This window comes from Micrasema longulum, unplaced genomic scaffold (genome assembly GCF_059751315.1).
Source record: "Micrasema longulum isolate JH-2025_06_02 unplaced genomic scaffold, ASM5975131v1 h1tg000594l, whole genome shotgun sequence".
NCBI classification, from domain to species: domain Eukaryota; kingdom Metazoa; phylum Arthropoda; class Insecta; order Trichoptera; family Brachycentridae; genus Micrasema; species Micrasema longulum.
This window is the reverse complement of record NW_028277790.1, coordinates 519,941-539,115: the sequence shown is the minus strand read 5'-3', so window position 1 is coordinate 539,115 and position 19,175 is coordinate 519,941. Positions and strand designations below refer to the sequence as shown.

General features: G+C 32.0%; 1 protein-coding gene across 1 annotated transcript in view; it reads right to left on the bottom strand.

Moving 5' to 3' along the window:
* Fas1 (fasciclin 1 Fas1 domain-containing) overlaps window positions 1–19,175 on the bottom strand; it is a 483,956-nt gene that overhangs the window by 353,534 nt on the left and 111,247 nt on the right. The window lies entirely within an intron of this gene.

Below are 19,175 nucleotides of genomic sequence, written 5' to 3'. Positions count from 1 at the left end.
AGCTGTAAAAATCCCAAATAAAATGAAATAAATTAAATAAATAAATAATAAAATATGTTATTACAATTCGAAAAACAATTAAAACACAATCAATTTAAAAGAAGAACAGCGACGGACGTGCGAAAAATGCGACATTCACTTTCTTTTATATGTAACGTTGAAAATGTGTTATAAAGGCTTGAAAAAATTCAAATATATACAACTAACTTAAGTATCAAAGGATATACTTTTGTTCTTGTGTATCAAGTTGTGACATAAGTCACATCAATAAATAGTCCACCCTCAAGTTAAGTTATTTTACGATCATGAACTGTTTTTCTTATTTTAACAAAGCGCGAAATATTTACTATACGTCACGTATAAATATTTTTTTCATATTTCAAATACGCGTCCCTGTTTGCAACGAGTGAATTTAAAGTGTACTTTCTCGCAATAATCATGATGTAATCATCTGTTAAAGAGAAAATCTTCTTTGATTGCATTAAATGGCGTGTACCTGTGTAATGTTAATTTAAAATTAACTTTGGTGTTGATTTTGGATTTTGTAAGGACTGAAATGGTTTGTAATAAAAGTGTCACTTGATGCTATAAAGGGTTCAAACACCGCAATATTTTTGGCGGTATTGTACCCATAACTAAAGAAAAAATATTTTTACTCTCTAAAATGACTTTTTACAGTACCCGTGCGTGACTTTTGTGCATAATGAGAATATACATTTATTTTTATAAAATACACGTGACTCGTAGTTCATGCAAATCCACCTCACACGTAACTGTAAAAAATATCAACTGAATTTCAAAGCATGGAAAAATATGAATCTAACTTAATTTTCAAATGAAAGATTGTGTCAACAATATTTTGAGTTTGTCCAAATTTTTGTAGACAAGGACTGGATTCAACTCCCTGGGGAGCTGTTTATATTCACATATTACAACAGAGATGAAGAACATAAAGGTTTCAGCTCTTTAACTTCACAAACATCAACAGATGAAAGAATTGAAGGAATATAGATGTTCAAATATAGGCAGAATGGTGAATGTTACACAGTGTGTAAAGTGGCCACTTAAACCAGCCATTGACAGGTCATAAGCCCTGTAGATGCCTAGACTTCTATATTATCTTCTCCTAAATGATTTTACAAACTATATTATATGCATCTACTAGAGGTATTTAAACATTTATTGTCATCATCATCAGACCTCGTGGCCAACGGTGAAGATAGGACTCCCCCTTAGACCTCCATATCTCCGTATCCTGAGCGCGCCGCATCCAACCACGAAATATCTTTATTTCTTATTTATTTAATGCAGTTACCCGCTTAGCCTCTTCTTAAGAGGCTTGTCAGCAGTTAAGAAAGAGAGAACAAGGATGGAAGTTATGAAAAATATAACACAATACACGGTCTGATTGAGAAAAAATCTTTCTTGAATTTTTCACGCAACTGGCGGGAATCAAATCAGCGACACCAGTTTTATGGTTGGGTCAAATCAACTGAGCCACAGCGCCTGTCATTCATCCCTCTGTAAGTATTTGTGTCAAATATGTAGTATCTTTGATGGGAAATCTGATTAAGATAAAATTGATTAACAAAGAAAATCTTGCAAACAAATTTTGATGATAAAAACAACACACAAGAAATCAAATAAACATGAAAACCATCACACCGAGATTGTAATTATATTTATACAACACAGGTTATTTTTAAAGTCACATTTATTATGATTGCCAGTGAGTGACTGTTGCGTGATTCGTGCAAACGGCGCATTCAATTTTAACAATATACTTGCATTTTATATGACGGCGAAACCCCTGTATTAGTCATTGTAAAAAGGGTGAAACGTAGAATGAGTTGACAGGGGCCCAGCTCAATGCAGACGTCACGACCGGCGCGTCGGCGCGGCGCCAGGCGTCCCGACGACAAAAACAGGCTGATAAAATGCAACCTGTTTCATTACCACGTCAGCGTTTAATACAACTAATGTTTTCGTAGAATCTTTAGTACTTTATTTCCAGGTAATCTTAATGATTATTACTCTACGACAAGATAATTAGTCTCACGCTTCAGATCTTGTCCAAGAACTGTGAAATCTTTGATGGGCGGACATAACAGAAAAACTGCATTTTTGTTCATTTTAAGACGTGACATATATGAGAAAAATTTCCTTGCGTTTGCCTAAATCAATGGTTAACAGTACACTTATACGACTCCTCAAAACATAAATATACAACGTTGTGCCTATTAAACTTTGGTTTTCATTAAATAAGTATGGGTATTAACACAAATAGTACAAGATAGTTTCAGTAATATAAGTTGACTCATTTCTACCATTAACTGAGTGGTACAAATTGTATAAGTTAGTTCTAGTAGTATAAATAGACTCATTTTTTTCTGTTTTTAATGGTTCAAGTAGTGTAAAGTAGAATATTTCTGTCATTTGCAAAAATTACATTAATGTAGTTACACAGATCAAATTATCTGTAAATAATAACCCATTTCGAAAAATATAGGTTCCGTAGCTAACAAATAAGTTTCATATAGCGTTATTTTACTCTCCTGAAAAGTTACACTTTTCCAGTTAAACTCTTATCTCCGCCAATCAAAGAAATGTAACAGTGAAAATTATATTTTAAAATTCATATTCCTTGTAAACCCCCCCGTGTGTGACCAGAGGGGTAAGTGTACGGTTTTGTGTGAGAAATAAAACTAGGACCTGAAGATATTAGACCCAAAAAAATCAGTAAATGATCATATGCAAATATTTACTAAAACTTAGTATATTTTTGGTTGCTTTGAAGATATTGCTTAAAACAGTAAATTCACCAATATAGATACATAAAAAAAACATAAATAAGTATTCTAACAAAGCTGTAAGAATCCATCGCGGATTAAAAATTTCAAGACAGTGAGACTTTTGAGACCGTATGTATATTCAAACGAACACTAATTTTGCGATTTTATTAATCCCATAATTATTTTTTAAAAAAGAACGGTTCTTTGTTTTCTAATTTCTGGCAACATTTTCTAAGGTAAAATATTTGTGTCCGCTAGGTTGCAATCTCGGATCCCGCCTAAAATGACATTCACATTTTGACAGTTCGACTTTCGTTAGAGAACCCGATTCCTTCCGCTATAATTTGGATTATTTAAGGTCAAATTAATGTGAACTTTCCAGTGACCTAATAATATGTTCGAATTTATGTACCTATGTTATTTGAATATTTTAATTTTTTAAATGGGAAAAAGAAATATTTGCGTTCTTCTGATTTACTCAAATATTTTATTTTGAGGGCCATTTTCAACGAGTTATAAATAACTCACCATTAGAAAATGGAAACCAAGTTGGGGTAGAGTGGGGAACGAACCACGGACCTTTGAGCCGTGAGTCCAAAACGCTAGCCACTGGACCACAACCCGATTGTATTATAACTGTTACTTTTATGGAATAAAATGGATTATAGTTTTGTATTTGCAATTGGTAAAAAGGAAATTATAATAATAATATTATTTTATGATGTTTGTCGGCCTCGTGGTGTAATGATCATCGCATTTGCCTACGATGCAAGAGATCTCGGGTTCGATTCCCGACATGGTTGATATGAAACATTATTTAAAAAGGTGTTTTTGCACTAAAATATTTCATAGTCTCTAAACTGGTACCTGAAGAGTAAGACTGATCACCTTACCTTCATGTAAAAAAAATGAGCAGAATACGCTGCGATCGGTGTACCAATGCAGTGCCCTATGCATCTTAGGGTGCGGAAAGGGAATTATGATGATGATGGTGGTGATTGTAACTGTTATTTATTTTTCTAATTTTCAACTATTTTTCATAATAATTCTCTTCAATAAATATTTTTTACAACTGCAAGATTTAATTTAGGTTTCAGAGGAATAATTAAACCAGTAATGATAATTATAAATCATCTATTTTATAAAACAACCTGTGTATAGAATATTGTACGAAAATAGAAGAGATAAGAAAAGTTATGAAGAACATTTTAGCCCCGAGCTATACACCTTATCAGTAATGAATTATTAAAATAATGAAATAAGAGCGGGATGAAAATAAATTGAGATGGTGAAGGAACGACGAAAAGCTTCAAGAGGGGTGAAAGCCCTCCGTAGAAAGCAGAAAAAGAAGAAAAGAGAATAACACGAGTTTGATAGAAAATTTTCTTATTTTTTATGTATTCATATTTTCTCGTTAGCCATGCAGCTTTTAGTGTTTAAATTGAATCCTCAAACAGGTTGTTAATTGGGATTGTTACCAAAAACTTGAAGACGCACCTAGTTGCAAAATTAATATTAAACAACGAGTTATGATGCGCAAAATAAATACCTGTTATTATATGACGGTAATATTTTTTTTATTTTTTTTTTTATTGATAAATTTTATAAAAGGTACATGTTTTTAAAAAAAATGTGAACATATCTACTTTTACACATCTAGTAAATGTTATCACTGTAACTCTTCGAAAAAGAGACAAACTCTTGTACTTGGAGAGTGACTTACACTGTTGTAGTTGTTTATTGTTTATTATAAGAGTTTATATAATTTTAAATACGAGTACACGAGAAAAAAATAAAAACATAGGATATATAAAGAAAAAACATAAAACAATAATACATTCATACTAATTAAAATTTAATGTAGTTTTTACACGTGTTCATATATTATTTTTTATAGTTTTTAGTTCATTGGGAAGATTAATAAAAAAATTTACACCTACAAAAACAAAGCTATTTTGACCATGACTTGTTTGGAATATAGGAATTTTAATATTTTGTTGGTATCTGAGTGACTTATTCATCTCAAATTCTTTTATTTTTAATTTTTTATATATTTGTAATATGGAATTTGTTTTAAGAGTGTCTACTGTATGAACCTTAAATATTTTAAAAAGACTTTCCGTATTGAATATTGAGGGTTTCTTTAGAATTACTTTAATAATAATTATTTGTACTATTTTAAGAGGGTTTAATATATTGGCTAATAAAGCACACCATCCTACAATACCATATTGTAACAAAGATTGAGTAAAAATCCATTCTTACATTATTCATTTTTTAAATATTCCTTAATCTAATAAATATGTTGATACATTTTCTAATTCGTTTAACTATTTCACTAATATGGTCTTATTTACAAAATGTTTTAACAATATTTTGAGCACGTCCAACTGTTTCTAGTCAAGGCTTAATTTTATGAAAATACAGGGGCATTGACATAATATTATGTCAATGGACGGGGGTCAAAATGTTACATTGTCGTTATAAAGGATTAAAGTTTAATATTTTATTACATGTATTTCATATTCATACAGTTGAAACCCTTTTCTGCTTGACGGACTAGTAAGTCATGCTAAGTTTATTATCTGTATCTAAATACATTTAATAATTTTGTATAATATTCTGCCAAGTAGAACTTTTAGATTTACTTACACACGTAGCACCAAAATAAATTACTGTTTATTCCGCATATTTTTAAAATGGCGGCATTTATAACAATACCGGTAATATTTCGAAACATTTGTTTTTTTGCTCAACAATAATACGTTTTTTGCAGATTTTACACTAGGCAGGTGCTTCAAAGTTGCTTTTATTTATTGTTTACTGAGTTTATGATGCAATTACTGTAATATTTATCAGTTTATTTTATATTTGTATATATATATATTGTATATTAGGACTTTTTCAGTGTACAAAACAAAATTTAAAGATATAGATTACACAAACATCACTCTGTCAGATTTAAAATTTACACTTAAAATGCATTATGTAGCTTGGTAGACATTATAATAATAAATATGTACATCTCCCTTCCCCTCCTTATCCTCTATTCAAGCATCTTTGTCCTAATCTCGCCCAATTTACAATAACTTACTGTTTTTTAAAAAAATATTCAAAAAATCTTTACGAGTACATGAAAATAACATTTTTATATGTATGAACTTATTTGTATTTATTTAATATGTAATATATTTTCTTTACTAACTTTGTATACTTTGTGGAAATCTGATATTAGTTCTGAGTTTATACACTATATTTGTTTGTTTACAGTAAATATGTATGTAGAACTGTTCATTTCCCAAATAAAATAAAAGAAAATAAAATAAAATAAAATAAAATAAAATGAAATAAAATAAAATAAAATAAAATAAAATAAAATAAAATAATAATAAAAAAAATAAAAAAAATACCAATTAATCAAAAATAAAATAAAATAAAATAAAATAAAATAAAATAAAATAAAATAAAATAAAATAAAATAAAATAAAATAAAATAAAATAAAATAAAATAAAATAAAATAAAATAAAATAAAATAAAATAAAATAAAATAAAATAAAATAAAATAAAATAAAATAAAATAAAATAAAATAAAATAAAATAAAATAAAATAAAATAAAATAAAATAAAATAAAATAAAATAAAATAAGATAAAATAATATAAAATAAGATAAAATGAGATAAATTGAGATAAAATGAGATAAAATGAGATAAAATAAGATAAAATAAAATAAAATAAAATAAGATAAAATAAGATAAAATAAGATAAAATAAGATAAAATAAAATAAAATAAAATAAAATATAATAAAATAAAATAATATAAAATATAATTAAATAAAATAAAATAACGAAATAAAATATGTGTTGGAGACGCCTCGAGCTATCGTCGAAGTACTGAAGTCCTATAAAATTTAGTCTCAAAAACGCAAGTCTTGTTACCCATGACATTTGAACAAAGAAGGACGACTCATATGTCTGTTCTCGATGATGTTTGCCTAGGAAAAGGGGAGTACAGCGGCCTGTATTCGGGGAGAAAAGAGGTCGATATCAAGGCTTTACTTATCGTGCTTACGTTGTAAAAAATATTTATGATGCGGTGATAAGAATAATTGTATAAATGAGTATCAAAATATTGCTTGGCGTTTTTTTAAAATAAGTTCTCGTACTTACTGCCGCAAGGGACCGGAAAGTCCCATTGTTAAAAAACCACCATCAAAATATTTTTAGAAAAAAATCGTCTTATTCAACTTCCAACCACACCTTAACGAAAAAAACATAGTTTTTTGATACCATGGGCAGGAAATGGTTGAAAAATTAAATACAATAGATGAGAGTGTTGGAAGCAAACTTAGAAATCTCCACCAAAAACGGAAAATTAGTTATTGATGCCAAAAAAACTATACATTAAAACCTACCTAAATAATAGCGTTATTCAAAACCGTCTCTAAATCTTGCAAAAACAGATTTCAATTATTCTACTTGACACCGCAAACTTAGCATTTTCCATTGAGTTAGTGAAGCATAATTAGAAATCTCACAATTCTTTTTTCAAAGTTTTTCGCAAATATCTCAGTAACTCGTTCAATGGAGATTTTTATGTATTATAACAATGGAATTCCATCAAGAACTGACAATAAATAACATAAAATCGAAAAAACTACATAAAAAAAAATGTTTCAATGAATTAAATTCAATTTGTCTACTTTTTGTCCTTAACGTCAAATTTCTTCAATCAAGTGCTTTTCAGCATACCAACCGCCCCCTCCCCTCAGTATGAATACAAAATAACATTGTGGCTCTTTTTTTCATAATCATCTTCATTTTCCCAGCCCGGTGAACCTAATGTCTGTAAATTAAATATCACTTGTCTTTAATTTTTATAATAAATTACAATGAACTCCACCGAGACTTTTTTTTAATAAACTTAAATAAATACAAGAATATTAAAATTAGGTTGCAGAAGATGAAGACTAAAAAATACGTCATTTAAAAGCGGTATAAATTTTTATTTCATTTTTCCCAGGAATCAAACTGTCTTTATGCATGGCAGCTAAATGCAAAACGCTACGGTTGTTTTGATAACAATTATAACTGGCCTTTATTTGTGTATCTGTCATAAATGATGTAAATATTTATTTTACTTTGAAAATACAAACGCAAAATCAACAGATGGTTTAAGCGTAAGTCTATTAAACAGCCACCTACGTATTTTGGCACTTAACTCCTGAAATGTTTTTGCTGTCCCAAAAGCTTTACAGCTGAATAACTCCCAGAATTAGTTATTTTTATACACCCCGAATTTATTTTTCTAATAAAATCCATCTGAATTTCAGCCCGAAAAAACAATGGAAGGTTGACTTTACCAGTCAAAAACTTTTGTTAGGAATTATAAATACACACCCAGGAAAATGTTACTTGGTAATATAAGGCTCCTCAGCATCATTTCACATTCGTTTTAAAGCCAATTGGCAGAGGTACAAAAGCTCCAATGGATTGGCATTAAAGATTTATGTACTGTGTCTGAACTTCATCTAAATAATCTCAGAAAATGTACAAAATTAAAAATTGGTATGGTAATAGCACGATCTAAGCAGACATGACGAGTGTATCATCTTCAAGCCAGGAGTGATAACACTACTTGCTTCATAATTGCTCGCTTTTGCTGTAGGAACACAATACGGCCATCATAAGCAAAAAGGCAGTTATTTGACAAAAATAACAAAATGAGTTTAATACGAGGTTATGTTTTAAAAGAATCTTCGAATTATTTGATATTAAGAAATGAGCAGTAATAAAATTGAAGTACGAAAAACGATAATATGTATTTTTAATATATAAAGATCCGTAAGCAAAAACTCAGTGAAAATATGACGCACACAGGTTTTATACTTTAGAAACAATTACGTACTGTGTTTATACTTATGAATAATCATAAGTTTTTGTAATGTTAATTAAAATAATGTTAATAAAACAGTTTTTTTATATTTCCTTAAAGCTGAAAAATACGAAAAAGTGTCATATCTCAAAATATGAATATCGCAAATAACTGCCTTTTTGCTTATTACGGCAGAATAGTTGGAGCACATAATCGATAGCGAAACAACACCGTTCTTTCAACCAATGTTGTAGTAAATAAAACCGTTATTTTGTTATTAAAACGCCGTACTCCAAATTCTTCTAGCTGCTTGCGTTTAAAAGTTACAACGGGTTTAAATAGGTATGTAATATACCACCGGACACCCAGTAAAATAAAATATCTCAAGACGCAAACGGGTGGGGGGGGGGGGGGTTGAGTAATAATTGGGTACCACATCTAGAATACATGTACGTAAAATCAACTGGTAATGATACATTTTGTGTTTATGGATATTTTTGATCTAATATTCCCGAGTTAATAGGTGTCAAGCGGACATTATATAAGCGACATTTGGTTTGCACTACAGTTAATATTCCTAGCCGTACTCCCGGCTCTTTGAGACATAAAGGTTGTTTGAATATTTTCGAGTTTTGTTTTTGGTACAGCAATTCAAGTGTTTAAGTTTGGGTATAAAAGTTGGCAGTTCACAATGGAGTCCTGGTCCCGTCCCTGATGTATGGGAGCGAAGTATGGACTTGGAAAAACAAGGATGAAAGTAGGCTAAATGCTGTCGAAATGCGATCTCTCAGGCGAATGTGTGGTAAAACTATGTACGATAGATGCACAAATGTTGAGATCCGTACATTATGTAAGGCTGAGACAAGCATTATCGACAAAATCAAGAAAGGAGCTCTGCGCTGGTTTGGACATGTAGAAGGAATGGACAGCGAGAGAACGGCTAAGAATATTTACAATGCGAATGTTGATGGATGCAGAAATAGAGGAAGACCGAGAAAGACATGGCATGACCAAATCCAACAAATACCTAAAGATGGACATGTCAAAAGTCGGAATAATCGGCGCGCGTGCATGAGAAGATTTTATTTTATTTATTTCGAATACAAACAGATGTACAGGTTAAATGAATATTAAAAAAAAATAAATTATATAAAATGTATACATAGTAGGGCCTGCCATCCAATTATATGTTTTCACTAAATAATACTGTAATAAAGCGACGACGGCTTGAAGTTTAAACTATATAAATAATAAATATACTATATATTAAAATAAGATAAATATGGACAAAACAAGGAGATAGTGGAAAGGAAAAGAAGGAAATTGATAAGGAGTGGTAAAGAATGATTGAAGGAAAGTGAGAGTGGAAAATTGCATTTGATTTAGATGTATGAATGTAGAGGAAGCGAGATCTATATGCAAAGATAGAGTGTTGTGGCGTTCTATTCTCTCTGCCTACCCTTACGGGGAAACGGCGTGATGGTTTGTTTGTTTCGTTTGTTTAAAGAGCTAAAACCTCCATTGCCATGAAGAGATTCATCTGAACGAATTATTTCACGTATCTACCAGGCAACGCCTGAAAGCAATTTTACAATTTTTAAACTTTTTGGACCAGTTGGCAGTCATCATTGCCTACTTTCTGTTAAAACAATTTCATTAAACAAAATAAAAAACGTAAAATGATAATAAATATTGGTCATACAGATTAACATACCTACGTTTAGTATTCTAGGAAGAGGGGAGCACAATTTGAAGTTGGTTTGTGAATAATTATTAATGTTCCAAAAATATATTTATTTACGCCTCGTGCCACTTACCAGGTATTCAAATGTATGTATGTACAGTAGACCCTCGACTTTCGCACATAATTGGTTCTTGAAAATATGCGCGAATGTTAAATGTTCAAAAGTCGAGGGATGTGTTTTTCAATATTTATTTTTCAATCATTATATCATTCGAAATATATCCGACCTTCTAGTCCTATTTAAAATTCTCAATTCACTATTTGATGCGCCCGAACTAGTGAGCTCAATAAAATAAAATCTCCCAACTAGAAACCTCAGGCAAACTTACTCTTTTACACAGATAGCCATAGAACTAACTATGGTTTATATTTCGCTATGCCCAGAATTCTTAGGTCTGCTAACAAACATACCAGTCTTGATTTCTTTGATAACAAGTTGTCTTCTTTCAAACGATCACTGAATCAAATTCAATTATAAACAACTCTCTCCCGCTTCCACTCCCACCGAGTCTACTACTATAATATACCATTGTGTTTTTCTTCCTTTATAATAATTTTCTATGTTTAAATATGTCCTTAAAAATGCCCATTGGGCGTATATTTAAATAAATAAATAAATAATTCCCGTTCCGCACTTAATGATGCATTGGTACATCATCGCAGCGTATCTTGATCATTTTTTGTAACATGAAGGTAAGACGATCGGTCTAACCCTTTTGGTGCTAGTCTAGGGACCAACCTAGGGACGAGGAATCAAAAATAAATTTTAAATATTTATTTATATATGTTCGGGTGCTTAGGGGTGGTTTCTTTACAAATTTGTCAAGAGTTGGTTGAATACCACTCAATTTTCTTGATAAAGAGTTCTTTAACTTGCTGTGTCTTTCTATCATACGTACTTGGGGTATCTGATCGCCACTGAGATCACATTCTTCCAAGATAGTAAAAAAAATGTCAAGACGGATGAAGGCTTCATTCATATTTTTGATCGCGAAAGTCTTGACGATTTTACCAGTTTCTTCTTCCAAACTTTCATCGTCTATTTCATTTACCAGCGGTTGCTTAATTACCTAGTCGTTTGACAGAGGGACTGAGTCAGATTTAATCAATTCAATAACATCTTCGTTGTTGACGTCCAAGATTAGTTGATTCATATGAGGCTAACTATTTCGTCTGCGACAGATTCCAAAGTTTCTTCAGAATTTAAAAATCACTCATCATTTGGGAGCATAACTGTTTCCAGGAACCTTTTACTCTTGACTCTTTCTTTTCTTTCAGTCCACAAACAAACAAACAAACCATCACGCCGTTTCCTTGCAGGGGTAGTCAGAGAGAATAGAACGCCAAATCACTATATCTTTGCATACAGACCTCGCTTCCTCTACATTCATACATTTTCTCATGCACGCCGATTATTCCTACTTTTGACATGTCCATCTTCAAGTATTTGATGGACTCGATCGTGCTATGTCATTCTCGGCCTTTCTCGTTTTCTGCATCCATCAATACTCACATCGTATATCCTTTTAGCCGTTCTTTCGTTGTCCATTCGCTCTACATGTCCAAACCAACGCAGCACCCCTTTCTTGATTCTGTCGATAATACATATCTCAGCCTTACACAGTTCACGGGTCTCGACATTTGCGCCTATTATACATCTTTTTACCACACATTTGCCTGAGCGACTTTTATTTCGACAGCATTGAACCTACTTTCATCATCATTTTTCCAATTCCATACTTCACTCCCATACAATAGAGTTGGCACCAGAACTCCATTGTAAACTGCTAGTTTAGCCCACGAGTCTTCAATATCGCTTATTGCGTTTCATCTATTAAAGTTTTTCCAAAATTCTCTGAATTTAGGCTTTCCTTCCAAGTCCGTTTCCTTGAAGGCCCGATTCATTATTTTCCTAATATAATATCGTTTAAAAGTAGCTATCAATACTTGACCGTGGAAGCAACTGCATAGAAGCGAATAATGTTTGCATTATCAATAAAAATTCATATATACTTGTGTAATGGTTTTTGATTATAATGAAAAGTAATATTAATTATTCATTTAGGTAATCTCCGTGAAAATAATATCTAACCAAAAAAATTCTGATCGTCTTAAGTCACAGTGCATATTGGTACAATAACCCCGCCCGCGTTGCGCACGTGTTTAAGATCTGCTGAATAAACAAAGAGACTTTGTTACTTAACAAAAGGTTGCTTGATATAAAATTCATTTAGCGTATAGTAACGCCGACGGCAGCGCTTCGCTGGTCAATAACACTCAAAATATCGTAATCAAAGTTGTAATTTGAAATGCACAGTAAATAACTGCACAGAAGTACATAATAATATTGGCTAATAGGCTTGTTTTTACGTTTTTATATCCATTTTCGGAAACAGATTTTCATGTTTGCATGAAAAAACTGATAAAATCGATTTGATCGGTATATGGTCAGTGATCAGTATTTTCCCATCACCTCTGACATGAGTTTGACAGCTGTTGTGTTTTCGTGTACACGTGAATATTAAAAAATTTTGGAGTAGGATGAAATATCTCAAAAACGCATGCAAAAATAAATAAAAAATGTTAAAAATAGTATTCATTTTAAAATCTCAAATAATGACGTCACTCCTTATATCTAGGTGTAGTATTTCCGGTTTCCGCTTTAAAGCCCCCGCAACGTTTGGACCATAGAAAAAAAAAGAGTATTATTTGTATACTTTGACATTTCAACCAGAGATTATGTCAACTTTCTAGGTTTTTCTAAATCGAAACGTTCGTAAAAACAACCATAACATAGAAATGAGCAAATTACGATCAACTAAATGAAGTAATCAAAGCAATATTCCATAGATTCTTGTCAGGTCAGTGAAAGTAAGAACGCCAACCGTTTATGACGTCACTACTGAAAAGTGACACACTGATTACAGTCATTTGGCGCGGTATTTGATAAATGTAACTTTAAAAAATCATATCTTTGTAAATAACGCACAAATAAAATAAATATTTTTTGCTTTGTTAAAAAGTACGCTAATAGAAAAAAAAAATATTAGAAAACAGTGGAATTCCTCATTATAATATTTTATTTTATTATATTAGTATGGATATCGGTCTCAGGGTTTTTGAATTTCAAAACTACTGCGCAGTGGGTATTTTTAAAGAATGTTTAATGCGCAAGACTTAGTATTGGAGAACAATAAAACCTCACAATGATACGAAGTTAAGTACTCTTGTTTTATTTTGGCTTCTCGGGTTATGGTGTCAAGCTGACCTCTACACAATACGACAATAGCTTACTAAGCCAGCGATGCAGAACAAAAAAAAATCAATATACGTAGTATGTAATGGTTGGCGGGTACTAGTCTGTTAGCAAAAGCTGGCGCTAACAATACATTTACACATCGCGCTCGAGTTGTATCTGTGAATAAGCGCATGGGATGAGGTCGTACGGCATACGCCCAGTGAAAATACTTATGCCTCTCTCGCGCTCAGACACGCTTATGAGCGTGACGGAGAAAACTATAGCTTTGATGGTTGTTGATAAATGATATGATTATAAAATAAATACTAAATTACTATAATTAATTAAAAAATATATGGTAAAAAATTATAATTATCGATTCTTGTATACATCATTATTTCTAGCAGGGATGTGTGGATTACAACACCCTCGAATATCGTCGTCAATTTTTTTTTGGGAAACATTTCTATAAGCTAATTTCTGGAAGTATATACACGGTTTTTCAGGGCCAGACCGCGAAACTTCAGAGGGACATTTCTCACGGCAAGCTTTAAAAAAAATTCAATTGATTTTTTCCAAAAAGTCATTTAAAAAAATATTTTTTTTTTTATAATCTCAAAATTGAGTAAATATTTCATTTCTCGGACAAGCATCCCTTCCGCAAACCCCTACCCCCCTCAACGAAAAAATTGAGATAAAAAAATGGGGGGGGGGGTTTGTGAAGGGACTGCTTGTCCGAGAAATTAAGGATTTATTACATTTTGAGATCAAAAAAAAAAAAATTTTTTAAACGACTTTTTGGAAATTTTTTACTAAGATTTTTTTTAAAGCTTACCATGAGGAATGTTCCTCTGAAATTTCACGGTCTGGCCCTGAAAAACCGTGTATAATCCAAACACACAGAAAGAGATTATGTTCACAGTTTGTATGTTCTCAATAATTATACTAGGGCGAGTAGCGAGTAGCACTAATGCAAGTCAGAATTCACCCATAAATAGGGCAATTCGATTGCTGAATACGGCTTCTGCGGATAATATGGATCTATTTTTTAGTACATATCGGTAGTTTAGCAGCTATCTGCTTTCTAGTCATTAATATCTAACTTATGTTTACAGTCTGCATTACGTGTTGGGTTAAACAGCCCGTAAAGTAATGCAGACTACCATTATCAAATAGTGTGTGGATGTCTTCCCACATATCAAATCTTAGTTTTAATTAATGTAACATCTAATTACATATGGGCTATATTTAAAAAACTAAATTCCACTTAACATTCTCTCCCTCATTGATCGTGTTTCCGTACAAAATTAAAATAATGGTTTATCATTCAATTGTCCGATCGACACTATCATAAGGAGTAATTGGATGGGGTGGAGCATTTAACAATCGGATTAACCCTTTGGTGATTGTTCAAAACTGATAATAAAAATTATGCTTCGTAAGAATAAAACATATCCTTCCATCCGATTATTCCAAGAAGCAAAACTTTTGAATGTTAGACAGATATACTGTCTCCAATGTCTATAATTCGTTGTAAATCGTCAGGATGTGTTCCCAAATCTCAAACCACCACAGTCAAAGAAGAAATCAAGTTTTGGAGACTCCATTTTATAAATCAACACTCGGACAAAGGCATGCAAATGTCCTTGCCACTAAACTTTATAACTCCTACTTTAAATACACAACGAAAAATGCTAATTCAAGCCTCTTTTCTTCTAATTATTCATTTATAAACTGGGTCACAAATAATATAAATGTCAATGTTTTCTTTTCCAGATAAACTTTTTATTTGCTCTCGTATTTTTTTTTTATATTTTCTATTTTCCACTTACTCGTATTTAAAAAAACCTGAAAGTAATTTTTAATTCTTATATTAGTTTTATTATTTTTGCCCCACAACAGGTCAGGAGGTCCAATTACAGTGGTGAATTACATCACAGAACACCCAGGCTTGAGAAAAAACACATTTTAATTTTTGTGTTCTCACCGGGAATCGAACCCGGAACCTTTCGTGTGTGAGTCAAGCGTCTTGACCACTGCACCACGGAGGCCGCATAAATGTTGTTTTTATGTTTAAATTAAATGTTTTTTAAAAATATTTATATAGTATGCATTTACACCATAGATTTCATAATGTATTCTAGATTAAGTATACCCGCGCACAGGCCATGCCAATGTGGGATTTTCTTGTTTTCATAAATAAAGTGATATATAATGATTTAAGAAATGTACCAAATGGAAACAAAAAGATTGTAAATAAAAGAAAATAAAAATATTTGTATTTAAGACAACTATCGATATACTCGTATATGCTTAACACCTTAGATACATAAGTGTAATATTGTTATAAATTTAATATTTGATGCAGTCACTTTGTGGTTATTCATGTTAATAAAATAAATAAAACAACTTTTTTAACCACTAATTTTTTATATTTTTACACCGACCGATTTCAAAGCAAACAAGCTTCTTCGTCAAAGTGTACGTAACTAATGAATTATTTCCTATTTGATCTTATCCATGTACTAAATACTACACGTCGAGCTAATAAATCAAGTCTTTTTTTCCTAAAAGGGTGGCAATTTGAGATGAACACATTCGAAACTAGACAGTAGTGGACTAGACAGTAGGTGGCCTCCGTGTTATAGTGGTTAAGACGCTTGCCTCACATGCGGAAGGTTCTGGGTTCGATTCCCGGTGAGAATACAAAAATCTGATGTGATTTTTCTCAATTCTGGGTGTTCAGTGATGTAATTCACCACTGTAATTGTGCTTTCTGGCCTGTTGTGGTGCAAAAAAAATATATATTGTTTATTTTTTTATTAATCAATTTTTTCTCATTATAAATCGCTTTTTTAATTTCTAAGATTTCAAAGTTGTCTAATTTTAATATTTTATTTTCAAAATGAAGTACTTTTGTGTTTTTAATAAAATTATGATTAATTTTCAGATGAATATGTTTCTTTCTTGGGTGATACCGTGTGTGTTGGATTTGTTCAGACATTTCGGCTACCATTGCAGGAGCCATCTTCAGCGTAAACTCAGTTTAGTACTACATGCAGTCGGCAGTACTACATACACGTACATACTACAAAAATGAATAGAAATATGCATACTTCCGACTGCGACACGGTACAAATTACTAGTACTTAAACACATATTTTTTTCTGCAAAACACTCAGTTCACCCTGAAGATGGCTCCTGCCATGGTAGCCGAAACGTCGGAACAAATCCAACACACATCTTATCACACAAAAAAGAAACCTATTGATAACAGTGACCGTGAAAACCTTCGCACCTATTTATTTTTCAGATGGTTTGCAAATTCAGAATATTTATTATTATTTAGGCACCTTTAAAGTTTATTTACTCTTATATTTAAGTTTCTTTTATTTTTTTCCAAAGTAGATTGAATCGCAATCATTACAATTGAATTGGTATATGCCAGATTTATTAAATTTATGGACTTAGTCTTTTTGATATTTGATCTATTTTCCTATACTATTAGTTGTGAAGAATGAATGTTATGGAAAAAAAAAATAGTGGTTAAAAACCAAGTTGTTTTATTTTATTATATATGTTAATTTACGTTCCATCACTGATTCATTTGTTTGTTTTTTGTAAAGATTCTTTGATTTGAACTATATTAGTTTTAGATCACCCGTCGATGGGAGGCGTGCTCTTCCTAAACTGTAGTAGTGTTTTTGTAAAATAATAAAATTATGTTACACTAATAACTTGCTAAAAGGCTATATTTTTATAATAATATTTTTTATCTCAGAAATCGCATTAGCAACAAATCCAATTTGGTTTACTAGCCGTTACTTCGGGCGGGGGAATGCTTTCTGAAGGGAAATCAATGAGAAATTTGCTGGAACTGACGCAAACGCACCAAAAGCGAAGGAGTTTTGCACCCGAAATTGGTCCGGCAAGCCATTTGCAAACCACTGGTCTGTTTCACGGTTGGACTCGGTCCATTCGTGTGGAATACAATGTCTATTGAAGTCTTCCAACTCGGAATAATGCAGAGAAATATTTTTAAACAATTAAGGCGAATAGTGTGAAAAAAACATTGTAGTATTGTGGTCATCATCATTACTTTCATCCCTTACTCCACGAACAGTGCATAAGAAACTGAACTGGTTATGTGGGACTCACCGAAAACCAATATTTCCAGTCTGTAAACAACTAAAATGTCTATGAATAAATTTCATAGACATACTCAATAAAATGACCTAGAAAATCTATATTCTAGTCAATTAGTCCGTTACTAAAAATGTTTAAGAGGAAACGCCGTCCAACTTTTTTTCATACAAATGTATTCCCGAATTTTCTCACTAGAGCAGTGATTTTCTTACACAAAATAGATATTTACTATTGGCGTGCCTTTATTGTTTTGCTTTTTTTAATAAATTGTTTCTAACGGGAGCTACGACCATACAAAAACTCAAAAAAGCATCCAGTTTTATCTGCCGTCTTCGGATGCACGGTAGCTTGCCCACCACATACCGCACACCGCATCTGAGGACATAAGTCTCCTTGGCGGTGCCCACATACACGGAAAATTTGCTGATTGTCAAACGAGAAAAGCTGCCCGAAGGAGCTCTCTGAAATCTGGTAGCCTTAGCATCTTTGTGCTGAAAGAAGGTAATCCAGAAGTACATAATATGTACTTTATTGGATTGAGAAAAGAGGGAAGTGAATTCTTCACTGACTGGGATTAAATTGATTGGACATTCGACATTCGGATGTACTGCGTTTTTGATGCGCCAAATAATGGAGTTGGCAATAGCCGTCTACAGGGAGTGGTTGGGTGTACACGACATCTCGACGGAAAAAATACCAAAAGTAAGTTTTTGGCTAATACTTTGATTCGATATGTATTACGCAAATGCTGACGTGGTATTATTTCCAATATGTACTCACTATTTATGTTTCAAAGTGTGGTATAGTTTTTATAGCTCGCATCTTATTTTGAAGTTAAAAGCCGTTCTAAACATGGTGTGATTTTTGGGAGCTTGTTTCAACTCTCCTCTTTCATAAATTTTCTCAAATATAATGTTTTGTGGTGTGAGTTGTAAAACTAAATTGTTTATAGTTCTTGTTCCAGAATGCCCAATCAATATGTAAGAAAGACAGATAGGGGCTTGGCTAGCGTAGAAATCTATAAACTAGCATATGAGGAGGTGACTTAAGGGAGCAGAGTCTCAGAAATGCCGCATTATCATACAATCTTAACTACATTTTACTCTTTCGATATATGAAAAAGAAAACACATATTCTGTGATAATTGGTCGTGTTCAAATGCTGGAAAACTCGTGTCCATTTATTATAATCCGTTCAATAAAAAATACCAAACAGTTAAAACTCACCTCGACTTCTGTTTCAACTTACCTCGGAACTAGGAGAGTTGTAACGCAGGGAGTTGTTTCAGTTTTAGCCGATTTTCTCATTGACCCTGATTATTTTTACCCATTTTACACAGTGTGGAAAAGTGTATTTCATACATGTCTATGCAAAATTGTGT